Genomic DNA, 12,299 nt, shown 5'->3' with positions numbered 1-12,299 from the left:
GTACAGCCCCAGGGTCTACCAGACTGCCAGGATGACATGGTGCAGTAAGACAAGTGAGGGATCTAGAGGGTCAAACTTAGGTTTACCAAAGGCTAGATGTGATATCTGGGGCACATTAACTCTACCTTCAATTTTCTCATCTGCAACATGGGATAAATACACCCTAACAGAAATGCTCTGGTTATTAATTAGGTCAGATGTGAAATACAAATAAGAGTGCCAGGCACATAAAAGGCACTTAGAGAGGGAGAGCAGAGTGAAGTATAGATGTCTTGTTCTGAATTGTCTTCATCACAGTTAATATGGCTGAAGGACAACTGTTTTGTTTGTCTCTCACAAGGCCCCACATTCGGGTGACTCCTTTGATGAAAGAGAAATGGCTCAGCTGACTTATGCTCAAGCATACTTGGGACCTGACAACTAATCCTGGCACAGGTGCACAGATATCCCAACACTGTTTTAATTTCTTCAAAGGTGAGAGGAGCTGAGGTGCATGGAGGCAGTGTGGAGTCAGCTGTCTGCTTCTCTTTGTGTTCTGTCTTCCTGCTGCAGAAGAAGCACTGGATTAGAGATGTGTGGAAGACTCATATAACTGCATGGCACTACTGCTCCAACAGCCGCCATAGGCCCCAAAAGGGAGTTGGCTTTGGCTTCATAAAAATGCTTACTTTTCAGTTAATGAAAGGACAAATAATCTCTTCTGAAAAGTCAGCTTCAGAAGGGAAATGAAGAGAATGGGTGGGAGGGCAAGTGATCTGGTGGTGCCTCCATCCCTATCTGAGGATGGGAACCAGCTAGGTCTCTGCCCTTGACTGAGCTTTGCTGTGAGTCAAAAAGGCCACAGTCTAGTCACTCCCTTAGCAGAGGATCCTGTGTCAGACTAAACAGCTCAGAACTCTGACTTAGAGTAGGAATCTAAATATGGCAAGGCTGGAATTCTCTCCTTTGGATATCAGCAAAGGCTATCGGAAGTGTCAGCAGGCTCAGAATGCAAACCTCACTGGCAGCTAACTTTGGACTGGAATGGCAGTTTGCTGAGGGCCCCAAGTCTACCCTTGCTGCCAACTTATGACTTATGATACTGGGCTCAGTCCACTGAGACTCACAGGGCCAAAGAGCCAGATCCCTCAACTTACTTTCTAACTGCACCCTTTCTGCTCTCAGATGCAAATCAGAAGGAGCACAGGACAAAAAGGATTCTCTCAGAAATGGCCCCAAGCAAAGACCTAAACCAAAAGAAACCACTGAAAGTCTGTATTCCTGTACCTTTCCTTTTTCTTTTTAGTTTCCTTGATTTTATTTTCATATTCAATCACATGAAGTGGAATAATATGGCTATTCTCCCTTCCCAATTTCAACATTGAGAAATTAACTAGAAAATGTAGAAACTACTATCAAAGGACTAAGAGAGAGAGCAGTTGTTAGTTCAAGTTGTAGCAAGGCAAACTGGCTTTTGGTCTCAGCGAGCTCTAGGCTGGAGTGGAGGAATAGCATCTAATGCTGACATGGGATCTTGCAATCTTAGGGAGCTGGGAGCAAAGGATTTCTCAGGGCATTGGATGTTCGTGGTCTTTTTGAGACACATCATTCCCTGAGAAGGTAATATGCCATCTCTGAAGAGGACAATGGCTCTGGAATGGACCAGGTGTACTGATGAGGGGGTAGGAATTGAAAAGAAAACAAAAACTTCGAGTGACACTCTATATTCAGAAAAGAAACTCTGGGGTAGACCAATACAGAGTAAAGGTGCTTGGGAAATAAGACAGAAACACCTTCTGAAGTGGGTCAGTGGGCTGTGGAAAGGAATAAGGGAAGTCAGGCAGGTTAGGTCCAGTGAAGGGGACAGCATTCTGGAGAAAGACTAGAGGAGGCACAACCCTGCAGGTCAGATGAGGTGAGATTGACAGGGCAATCAGCAGGAAATAATCTGTTGCTCTAGGGCCTATGGTATCACTGTCAGAGCCCAGCCCAGGGCTTAAGTGGATATAGAAGGAGCTGGTGAGCAGGGGTGCCCAGAGTGCCTCTGAGAGCAGCAATGCTTCTTCAAGCAGCAATGCTTCTTTTTGGGGTCATGGATGTCTTTTAGGATCTGAGGAAAACCTCAGAGCCAATTCCCAAGAAAATTTACCAATGCTCACATATTCTACCTTTCACTTTGGGGGATTTACAGGTCCCTAAAAGCCAGGGCACAGACCCAAGGTTATGAACCCCAGGCCTGGAGGATGTGTCTATGCTCAGAAAGAAGAGGAGTGATAACAGGAAATACTTGAAGGATTGTTTAATCCTTTAAACCTCTGGCAAACTAAGTGGAATAATATGAAGCCTGGCCTGAAACTGGTGTGAATAATATATAATTTGCAGCAAAGATTAGTTAGGCACTTAAGCTGACAGTGTGGGCCTGATTCCAGGGGAAAGGTGGGGGCTGGGAGGGTGGAAGGGAGGTCTCAGAGGCAGCCCTGGAAGAAAAGAGAAATATAGCATAATTGAAAAAACAAAGTTGGCGGGTGATGGTGAGAAAACTGTGCTCCTATTCATGGCAGGTGGTAATTCTGAACATCGATAGAGGGTCCTGACGCTGGGACTCTACTTTTGGGAACTACTCTTAGCTTTTGTAGCATATATTTTGTAGTACATTAAGGCACATAGCATTTCTAAAACAAAGAAAAATAAAAAGTATGTATACAAAAATACATACTGAAATGATGCCTTTTTCTCTCTCTTTCTCTTAATATAGGCATTGTTACATTTCATCTGGTTGTTGATGATAACCACAATTTGACTCTTGAAAGATACAACTTGGGAGGTATGGGCAGGAGAGAGGAACAGCTACATGTGCTATTAGTGAATTATGCAATTGATTTAATTTGGTGTTTTGTATCAATATTAGAGCATGTTTTTTTAGTATGTGTGGGTTTTTTTTTTCAGTACTGGGGAGAGAACCCAGGGCTTTGCACAAGCTAGGCAAGTGCTCTGCCGCTGAGTTACATCCCCAGCCTTGTATGGATGAGTTTTCAGGAGTGATGGAAAAGCTCTGGTTCTGAAAATATACAGTAGATTTTGATTCTTAAACATACTTTTGCTGAAAAACTGACCTTGGGAGCACTTTTCATGCATGACTTGAACTGGTCCCTGGGTATGCAACATGCAAGGGACACAGTGGGGCAGAATGATTGTCCAAGGAAACTTAGATTCTCACCAAAGAGATTGTTTAAATTATAAGCAGAACATGTCTTATGTGAGTCCATTGCCAACCTACCTAAAGGTACTAGGATTTACAGAAATATGCTCCTTGTCAAATGTTCCCCAAGGATGTGTACAGTATATTGAAACATATGCAAAATAAAGAGCACAGAATTAGGAGTCAGAAGACCTGAAGTATGTAATAGACTTGAGACAAAGGCATATGACCTCAGGCAAATTATAGAACATTTCTGACACAGTCCAAATATTCTACCTACAAAATGAGATTAAATATGCCTGCCACCTCCTTCCTCACAAGCAGTCATCAAATGTGAACAGCAGAGGATGTAGCTCAGTGGTAGAGTGCTTGCCTAGCATGTGCAAGACCATGGGTTCAATCCTCCGCATCACTGCAAATAAATAAATAAATAAATACCAAAGAACAAAAAATATGAGCAATAAATGAAATATCAGAAATCAAACACTTGAAATATCTAAAGTGACATATTAAATTATGCTATTATTATATAAAGCTAAAGAATTTTTAGAAAACTTAAATGTATTAAAAAAAACTTTCAGTGCCTAATTTGAACAAAGTATTGCCCTAGCAAATAAGCCCTTCAAATATCTGTTTATTTTACAACCAAACTCATATTATGAAGATTTTTAAAAACATTTCCAATTGGGTGGACTTAGATCCAAAAAAGAAGCCAGTTCCATTTATATAAGTTATAGTAAATAAAATGAGTATGTGAAAAATATCAAACAATTACAATGTAATAAATGTCTAAGAATCAACATTGCTGAGCTTGTCTGGAGTATATGTAAAGCAAGTGAATTTTTAATCTCAAGAAGACTGCTGGCCTATGCCTATGTTTAGAAGGGGCACCTGGAAACAACTGGGTTCTCTTTAACAATTGAACTTTGGTTTTAGTAGAAGGTAGAATGAGTACTAGCCTTAGTCTCTTTATACTCATATACAATGATACTAAAAGGAAAGGATGTGACATTGAAGAAACTGGGAGAGGAACATCAGGGAAAGAGAGAGTAAACAGAATTCTGGAGGTCAGGAAGAAGATAACATTTAGTGTAGTTTTATGATTAGTTTTATGTGTCACCTCAGCTGGGCTACAGTGCCTAGGTGTTCGGTTAGAGGTTAGATACAAGTCTAGATATTGCTGTGAAGGTATAGGTGCAGGGAGGTGGCTATCTCTATCCACTGTCTTCAAGTTGAGCAGACTACCCTCCATAATATGGGTGGGCCTCATCCAATCAGCTGAGGCCTGAAGGGCAAAAACTGAGGTTTCCTGGGGAAGGAATTCTCCTGAAGACTGCAGCATAGAAAACAGGATTGTGCTCTATATGTGTACTATAAAATAAATAAATAAAGAATAAATAAATATAGAATAAATAAATAAAATTTCAAACAACATGAATATTCCCTAGAGATCTGCTGTGCAGCGTTGTACCTATAACCATATAACAGGAGTGTATTGTGTACTGAAAAAATTTATCAAGAGGGTAGATCTCATGTTGCATTTTTTCAATAATAATAATAATAATAATGGTAATAATTTGAAATAGAAATCCTGCCTGGTGTTCAGTCTGCTTGCTTGCCCTATGGCGTCAGGACTCAAAACTGCAACATCAACTCTTTTTAAAAAAAATATTTTTAGTTGTCAATGGACCTTTATTTATTTTTATGTGGTGCTGAGAATCGAACCATGTGCCTCACACATGCTAGGCAAGCTCTCTGCCACTGAGCCACAACCCCAGCCGCAATATCAACTCTTACCTGAATTTTTGGAATGTCTGCCTGCCCTGTGGATCTCGGTCTATGCAGCACCCACTATTGGGTAAACCAGAAGCAAATATTATCTCTCTTTCTTTCTGTTTTCCTCCCTCTCCTATTTTGTTTCTCTCTGTGGAGAAAACTGACTGACACAGAAAGAGTATATAAAAGCCTCAAATACCCAGGAAAAAAACTAGGAAGGTGGGAGGGTGGGAGTGAGCTATACGGCCAAATTCCTCTAAAATTCCAAGCTTACTGCCCAAAGCAATGGAAACTGGGATTTCAAATTGGGGTGGAAAAGACAAAAGGGAATTGAAGGCTGCCTGAGGTTCACTGGCCTGGGGCACCCCCCATTCTCCTCCTTACAACACTGGCCTTAGCTGCCTTAGGTTCCTGCACTGTGATGGGAACACACAATTGAACTTGCTGCAGAAATATCAGAGGACTTTTTATCTATAAAGAAATTTAAAAACCTGCTTGGAAATTTTATGGTAGATAAGACATTAATATAAGGGGAACCTGGGTGAGGTATATACAAAAACTCTGTATTACTTTTGTAACTTGTCTCTATGTCTAAAATTAGATCAAAATAAAAAGTGAAAACTGGAGAGAGCTAGGAGGGCCAGAGTCAACACTCCAGAGTGAAACACCCCCTCCTTGATATCTGCCCTGCTCCCCACACCCACATAAACCTCTGACTAAAATCCTGCCTACTCTCAGTTGATCCTAAAGTGAAACTACTAGGAGACGGCCCCCCACACCCATCAAGGTTCCACAAAGACTTCCTATTCATGGGCAGCAATAACAGGAAATCAGATCTACATATAGAACAGCAGGGGAAATCCACACCATCTATTAAGAAAAATAAGACCCAGCCCTTTGTTCTTAAATATGGATGGATAACCAAACCTCAATACCCATATTTAAAAACAAAATGCAAGCATCAAAGAGAAAAGTCAAGTAATTAAACATGACATCTGATTCTCAAAGAAACAGACAACTCAGAAAGCATGAGAAATTTAAAGAGAACTCAGACTCCATTTCCACAGGGATTATTGATATTTTCATCTAACAGACTGGAGAGTTGAGAGAAACTACATAAATCGACAGGACAAATAATGGAGGCTTAAAACTATTATTTTTTTTTATAATTTTATTTTTAATATTTATATTTTTTTAGTTCTCGGCGGACACAACATCTTTGTTGGTATGTGGTGCTGGGGATCGAACCCGGGCCGCACACACTCCAGGCGAGCACGCTACCAGTTGAGCCACATCCCCAGCCCCTAAAACTATTATTTTTAAGTTACCAAGATCATCAGTAGAATGATTAAAATAACAACTAGCAACTTAGGGACAAGGGTAATGTAAGTGAACAAACAGCAAAAAGGCAGCAGTATGTAAGATTATTATTATTATTATCAACCCATTAAGCCAGTCATTCACTGCCTGAACATCTGCTCCCAAAAGAAATTTTGTCCTGGGAAAGGGAAACATGATTTTTCATTATAAACATTTATGTGCTGTTTTATTTCTTAACCTATGCATATATTTTCACAAAAACTTAAAGGGAAGAAATTTCTTCAAAAATATTCTATCAGATATGAAAAAGGAGATTTTTAAATGTAAGTAACTCCCACAGACATCACCAACACACTTGATAGAAGAAGAAAAACATCTATAATGATAGGACTAAAGGGGAATAATTTCAAAAGCAGATTCAGGGGCTCTAGCAGCAGGACAATTTGGGAATTTCTACACTGACCTCTTTGTCAGAAAGCAAAGAAAGGTTTTTTTTGTTGTCGTTGTTTTGTTTTTAAAATATTTTTAGTTGTAGATGAACACTATTTATTTATTTATTTATTTTTTATTTAGTGCTGAGAATCGAACCCAGTGCCTCACACATGCTAGGCAAGTGCTCTACCACTGAGCTACAACCACAGCCTCCAAAAAAGATTTTTTAAAGAAGAAAATTAAGCAACAATTTAGTTGCCCTCTTCTTTCCCCTGTGGCAATCTCATCAGTATTATGAGTGCAATTCATTGTAAATCCAAATGCAAAAATGCACCAATAACTTTACAAGCTGGGACACAGATTCATCTTGATGCCTTTCTTTGGCTGAGTGAGATTTGTGGAGTGTTCTATGATCAGTTCTGTGATGTAGCAAACCATAAATTGTAAGGCTTGTAGAAAAAGGGAATGTTTCACTGATAGTAGTAATATGAATATATTAATTATAATGCTTAAAGCACATCAATGATAATTATGAACAGCTTCCTATTATATTATGCACTGATCCTTGGTGTCTTCTGCAATCATATCAACTTGCCTTTATTAAGAAGTGGCATGCAGGCTTCTTTCATTACTGCATTTCTCCTCCCTGCATCCATTATCACTGCATTCTTTTCCTTGGCAACTGTATTCCTGAGCCTGATCAAATGTCTGGCTTTATGAACTCCCCATATGCCTAGCAAGAATGCTCAAAGATATTTCCATTCACTTACTGCCTTTCTGAATTGATCTATAGGTTCTGTCTAGTGGATCTTCTTCAGGAATATACAATGTTGAACAATTCACTCGGGCTGCACTCACTAGCAGTCTGGGAAAATAATTCACTGGGCGATAAAAGGGAAAGACATCCTGTGGGCTTGGTTAATGCCAAGTGAACAGTTACAAAACTGCTGGGTGCTCCAGGGTATTTGGTACAATCAAAAACTGTGATTGTTTTCCCCCAGCTTCTCTTTGCTCTCATATTCTGACAGTTCAGCTCTAAAAAGTTCACCTGCAGTCAAATCTGTAGCTGGAAACAAAATAAACTTCTTCATCTCCAGACCATAGGATATCAGACTTCTTAGTCTTTACCACCCTATCCAAAGTGACATTCATAAGAATGTCAATCAACCTGCAACACATGCACCCCTTGATGATGCTGCAAAGGCTCCTTCAAGAAGACAGTTCAAGGAGGGAAGCAGGAGCACTGTGACTGATAGGCAGGCGCCTGAACGGATATTCCCGAAGCATAATCACACAGAAAATAATCATTTTCCATTTGTTTTCTCATCTGCTTCCTATTTTGTTAAAGTAGAGTTGTGAGTGAAACACAAAAAATCCACTGGGTTTCTGGTGCCCTTGGTTGAATGTTTTCCTTAGTCAGGATCCTTCAGTTAATTCCTGCTTAATCGCTGAGTTACCGCTTCCCTGAGGTTACTGCCCAGATTTCCAGGCAGGGGTGCTGAGACAGTTACCATAGAACTCTGAAGGTTACCAAGGGACATCAGAGGTCCACAAATTACTGGTTCTTTTTTCTTCCTGTTTTTGACAGCCATCTGATTGGATTCTAAAGCAGATCGCCATGACCCATAACAGGCCACAGACAGATGAGGCCTTCACCACATAGCCTTTGCACTGATTTCTCTGTTCAGTACAAAAGATGCTGACGGCAGCAATAGCCAGGCAGTACACAGACACATCCCTTTGGAATTAGGGCCAAAGTTCCAAGGCCAGGTGTAGAAGCCAAGTCTATAATCCTCTATTTCAACCACATAAAATTTAGATGATAAGAAGCCTTATAAGCAAAGCGTCTCCAGTGGTCAGAATCTGAAAACATTCAGACAAGGAGCTAAAGGAAGCAGCTATTGGGCAATTGAGAATTTGAATAAAACTTGGAAATACTGTATAAGTAAAGATATGTCCATCTTCAAGTTTCCAATACACAACATTATCAGATGCCATCAACACTGGATGTTGCCTGAAGGGCCTGGGAAATCACAGTGTGGCCCAGTAGATTTTCTGAGCTTATCTGCAAAGCTGCTCTAATCGCCCCTGAATATCAGGGCAGACACTTGCCAAGCATCCAAATACTCACTTTAATCATTTTCAGGCAAGAAAAGAAATATTTCTATATATAAATAAAAAGCTTAACCCATTGAGATAGGGTCTACATCCCTTTTCCACATCTCTCCCTTCCTCTTAATCACCTGCAGTCAAGGCAGAACAACCCAATCAAAACCTTTAACTGACTTTCAAGCTACCTATGCATGTAATCTTATTGAAAGGATCTAAAATGGTATAGATGTAACCTTAATTCTAGACCTTTAAATTCTTATGAATATTACAGGAATACAAAATAGTTCAGCAATTTGGAAAATGATTCAACAGTTTCTTACAAAAATTGAACATACATCTGTCATTCTACCCAGTAATCTCATGCTTTGGTACATAGGTATGAGAAATGAAAATATAAGTTCACACAAAAACAGTATACAAATATTTACGGTGGATTTATTCATGATGACCCAAATCTGGAAACAATTCAAATAGAAACAAATGCTGGAATTCAAACAATTAAAATTAGCTGGTGATTAAATCAATTGCACATACACCAAGGAATACTACTCAGCAATAAAAAGCAACTTTTTTTAAACTAGTGATATATACATCAATATAGACAGATCTCAAATAGCTATATATTATTCCATTTATGTAACATACTAAAAAAGGCAAGGTCAGAAAATATAAGGTCAGAAATCAGGTCAGTGTGGGCAGAGGCTGTGGGTGAAGGAAGAGTTGACTACAAAAGGACACCAGAGAATTTTGGGGAGTGAGGGCACTGTTCCATACCTTGACTGTGGTGGTAGTTACATTTATTTGTCAAAATGCATAGCATTGTATATAAGAAATTTTACAATACGTAAGTTGTATCTCAAAAACTCTACCTTAAAAGCAAAATCTATGTAAAATATTCAATGTAAGAAACAGACTTCAAGCTGGGTGTAATGGTGCACACTTCTAATCCTAGCCATTGGGGAGGCTGTGGCAGGATGAATTTGAGTTCAAGGCTGCTAGTTCAAGGCCACAGGTTCAAGGCCAGCCCTAGCAACTTAATAAGATCCTATCTCAAAATAATTTAAATAATAGGCTGGTGTAGCTTATTGTAAGAGTGACCCTGGGTTCAATTTCTAGTACTGAAAAACAAAACACACACACACACACACACACACACACACACACACAAAGACCAGGTTAATTTACCAATTCTGTCAAGACCTGAAGGCTTTCTCCTGGGCTGGGTCTGGCAACACTCTAGAAACACATGCCCCTTTACTTTAGGACACAGTTTAAATAAAGCACTAATATGTAAATCAATTGCACCTGTATCACTATGATATTTGATGTTTTTAAGCCTGTTCTTCATGAAAGCTTCTAATATTCTGATATTAAAGTCTCATTTGTTTTGCAGATTGCTGCGCATGTTCCTGCCTGGAGTTCTAACTACCTGGATACCACTGGTATCATAATCATGGAATCAAAAAATTATTTCAGATTGAGAATCTGAGCCAGTCAAGTGTGTTTTCTATGATGAAGCAAATTAATCTTTATTATTCTGACAGGACATAACACAAAGATAAGGGACTTCCTTAATTCAGTAATATTTTCATAGATGACTTCTACAAAATTATTTTTGGCAGAAAAAATATCCAGGTCTTGGACATTCAAAGGTTTTAGTTTAATATTCTATTGGATGCTGTTATGATTTGAATCTAGAATATCTTCCAAAGGCATACATGTCGAAGATTTGGTGCTCAACATTTAGAGTTTGGAGGTTTGTTTAGAGGTGGAACTTTGGGGAAAAGTGACGAGATCATGAGGGCTCTGATCACGTCAGTGGATTAATCCACTGATGGAATCATAATTTGAGGACCTTACTGGAAGGTGTAGGAGGCAGGATTTAGTTAGAGGAAGTAGGTCGCCTGGGGTATACCCAGAAGACTATTTCTTGTCCCCAGACCCTCCCCAACCCCTCTGCTTCCTGGCTACCATGAGCTGAGTAGTTTTCCTCCACCATGCCCTTCTGTCATGATATTCTGCCTCACCTCAGGCCCAAAGCAATGGAGCCAGATAACCATGAACTCAAACCTCTGAAACCAGGAACCAAAATAAATCTTTCTTCCTCTAAGATGTTTATCTCAGGTATTTTGTCACAGCAACAGGAATGTGACTAACACAGATGCCAAGACCATAATATACCACCTCCATTTCGAATGGCTGTGACATGAAACTAATATCTCCAATGGAAGGCAGTATGTGGTGTGTTATAAGCAGAGGCATAAATATACTGCTCAGGCAGCAAGGAGGGAAGATTGGAACAATCTAGGAAGATGGAATTTAAGCTGGATCCTTGAAGGATGCATAAGATGTGAGACTCTAGATATTCCAGACTAAGAGAATACTTTACATACTTTCAGTTCACATTTATTTATATCAGTCACTATTTGCTAGTATGGTGAAATCTGAAAGTCAAGGGCACTCAAATTATTTGTTTATTTATTTAGTCAAATTCAATGTCTTCAGGCCTCAGATCCCTCAGGTTCTCCATAAAGACTACTGTATCCTAAGAGAGCACTAGGTGGGGATAGTAATAGTTCTGAATGTTGTAGCATATTGCCTGCAGAATAGAACCAATCATCTGAGTTGATTAAGAAATCATGAAGCAGCTTTGACAGGAAAATTTATTTTAGCAGACAGTGGGCACAAGATCTGGTGAGGTCCTCTTACTTGCTATAGCTTCACATATTTCAGTCACCACCTGGTCCATTAAGGCATTTTAGCATGGACCCTGGTTTAAACATATTGATGGGTCAAGCACAGGATTGTAGAGAGGGGAGTGTGAGAAAGAACAGAAAAAGGAGAAGAGGCCACACTGGGTGCAGGCTTCAAGAGAGGCAGCAGCACTTTCTCTCCTCCATTGCAGTATGCATCCAGGATCTTTAATCCCCTCAGGGAATGTATTGACGAAAAGAACTAATAATGTATTCAGGAAAACTATTGCTGCAGTATTATCATTTCTAATGAAAAACTGGAAATCACCTAAATGTTCATCAACAGAGAACTACTTAAATCAATAAATGATTATGTGTACATGGCATACAATGAAGCCAGTAAGGAAAAAAAAAATAAGTGTGAACTCTATAATAAATTATTTAAAAATCAGTGTAGAAGAGTATGTAAAATAGTCTTCTATATATGTTTTCATTTGTATACAAATTTATGGAAGGTCACATAAAAATTATTAATGATGGTAATATCTGGGGAATGTAAACTGAGGGAAGGAGAAAGAAAACTCCGCTGTTCAGCTTATACCCTTTTGTAACTATTTATCTACTTAATAAAAGCAATCCCACATAATTTATTTTCATCTGGTTATAACATTGGGTAATCAAAACAATATGAACAGGGGGCTGGGGTTGTGGCTCAGCGGTAGAGCACTCGCCTCGTACATGTGAGACCCTGGGTTCTATCCTCACCACCACATAAAAATAAATAAGCG

At 39.3% G+C, this 12,299-nt stretch overlaps 1 protein-coding gene across 1 annotated transcript in view; it reads right to left on the bottom strand.

Moving 5' to 3' along the window:
- The window catches only part of Marchf3 (membrane associated ring-CH-type finger 3), a 142,322-nt gene that overhangs the window by 99,034 nt on the left and 30,989 nt on the right, over positions 1-12,299 (bottom strand). The gene's annotated exons all lie outside the window — the stretch shown is intronic.

The sequence above is a fragment of the Urocitellus parryii genome, chromosome 1 (genome assembly GCF_045843805.1).
Source record: "Urocitellus parryii isolate mUroPar1 chromosome 1, mUroPar1.hap1, whole genome shotgun sequence".
NCBI lineage: Eukaryota > Metazoa > Chordata > Mammalia > Rodentia > Sciuridae > Urocitellus > Urocitellus parryii.
Note: the sequence above shows the minus strand (reverse complement) of the source record. Positions and strands in the feature narration are given on the sequence as shown.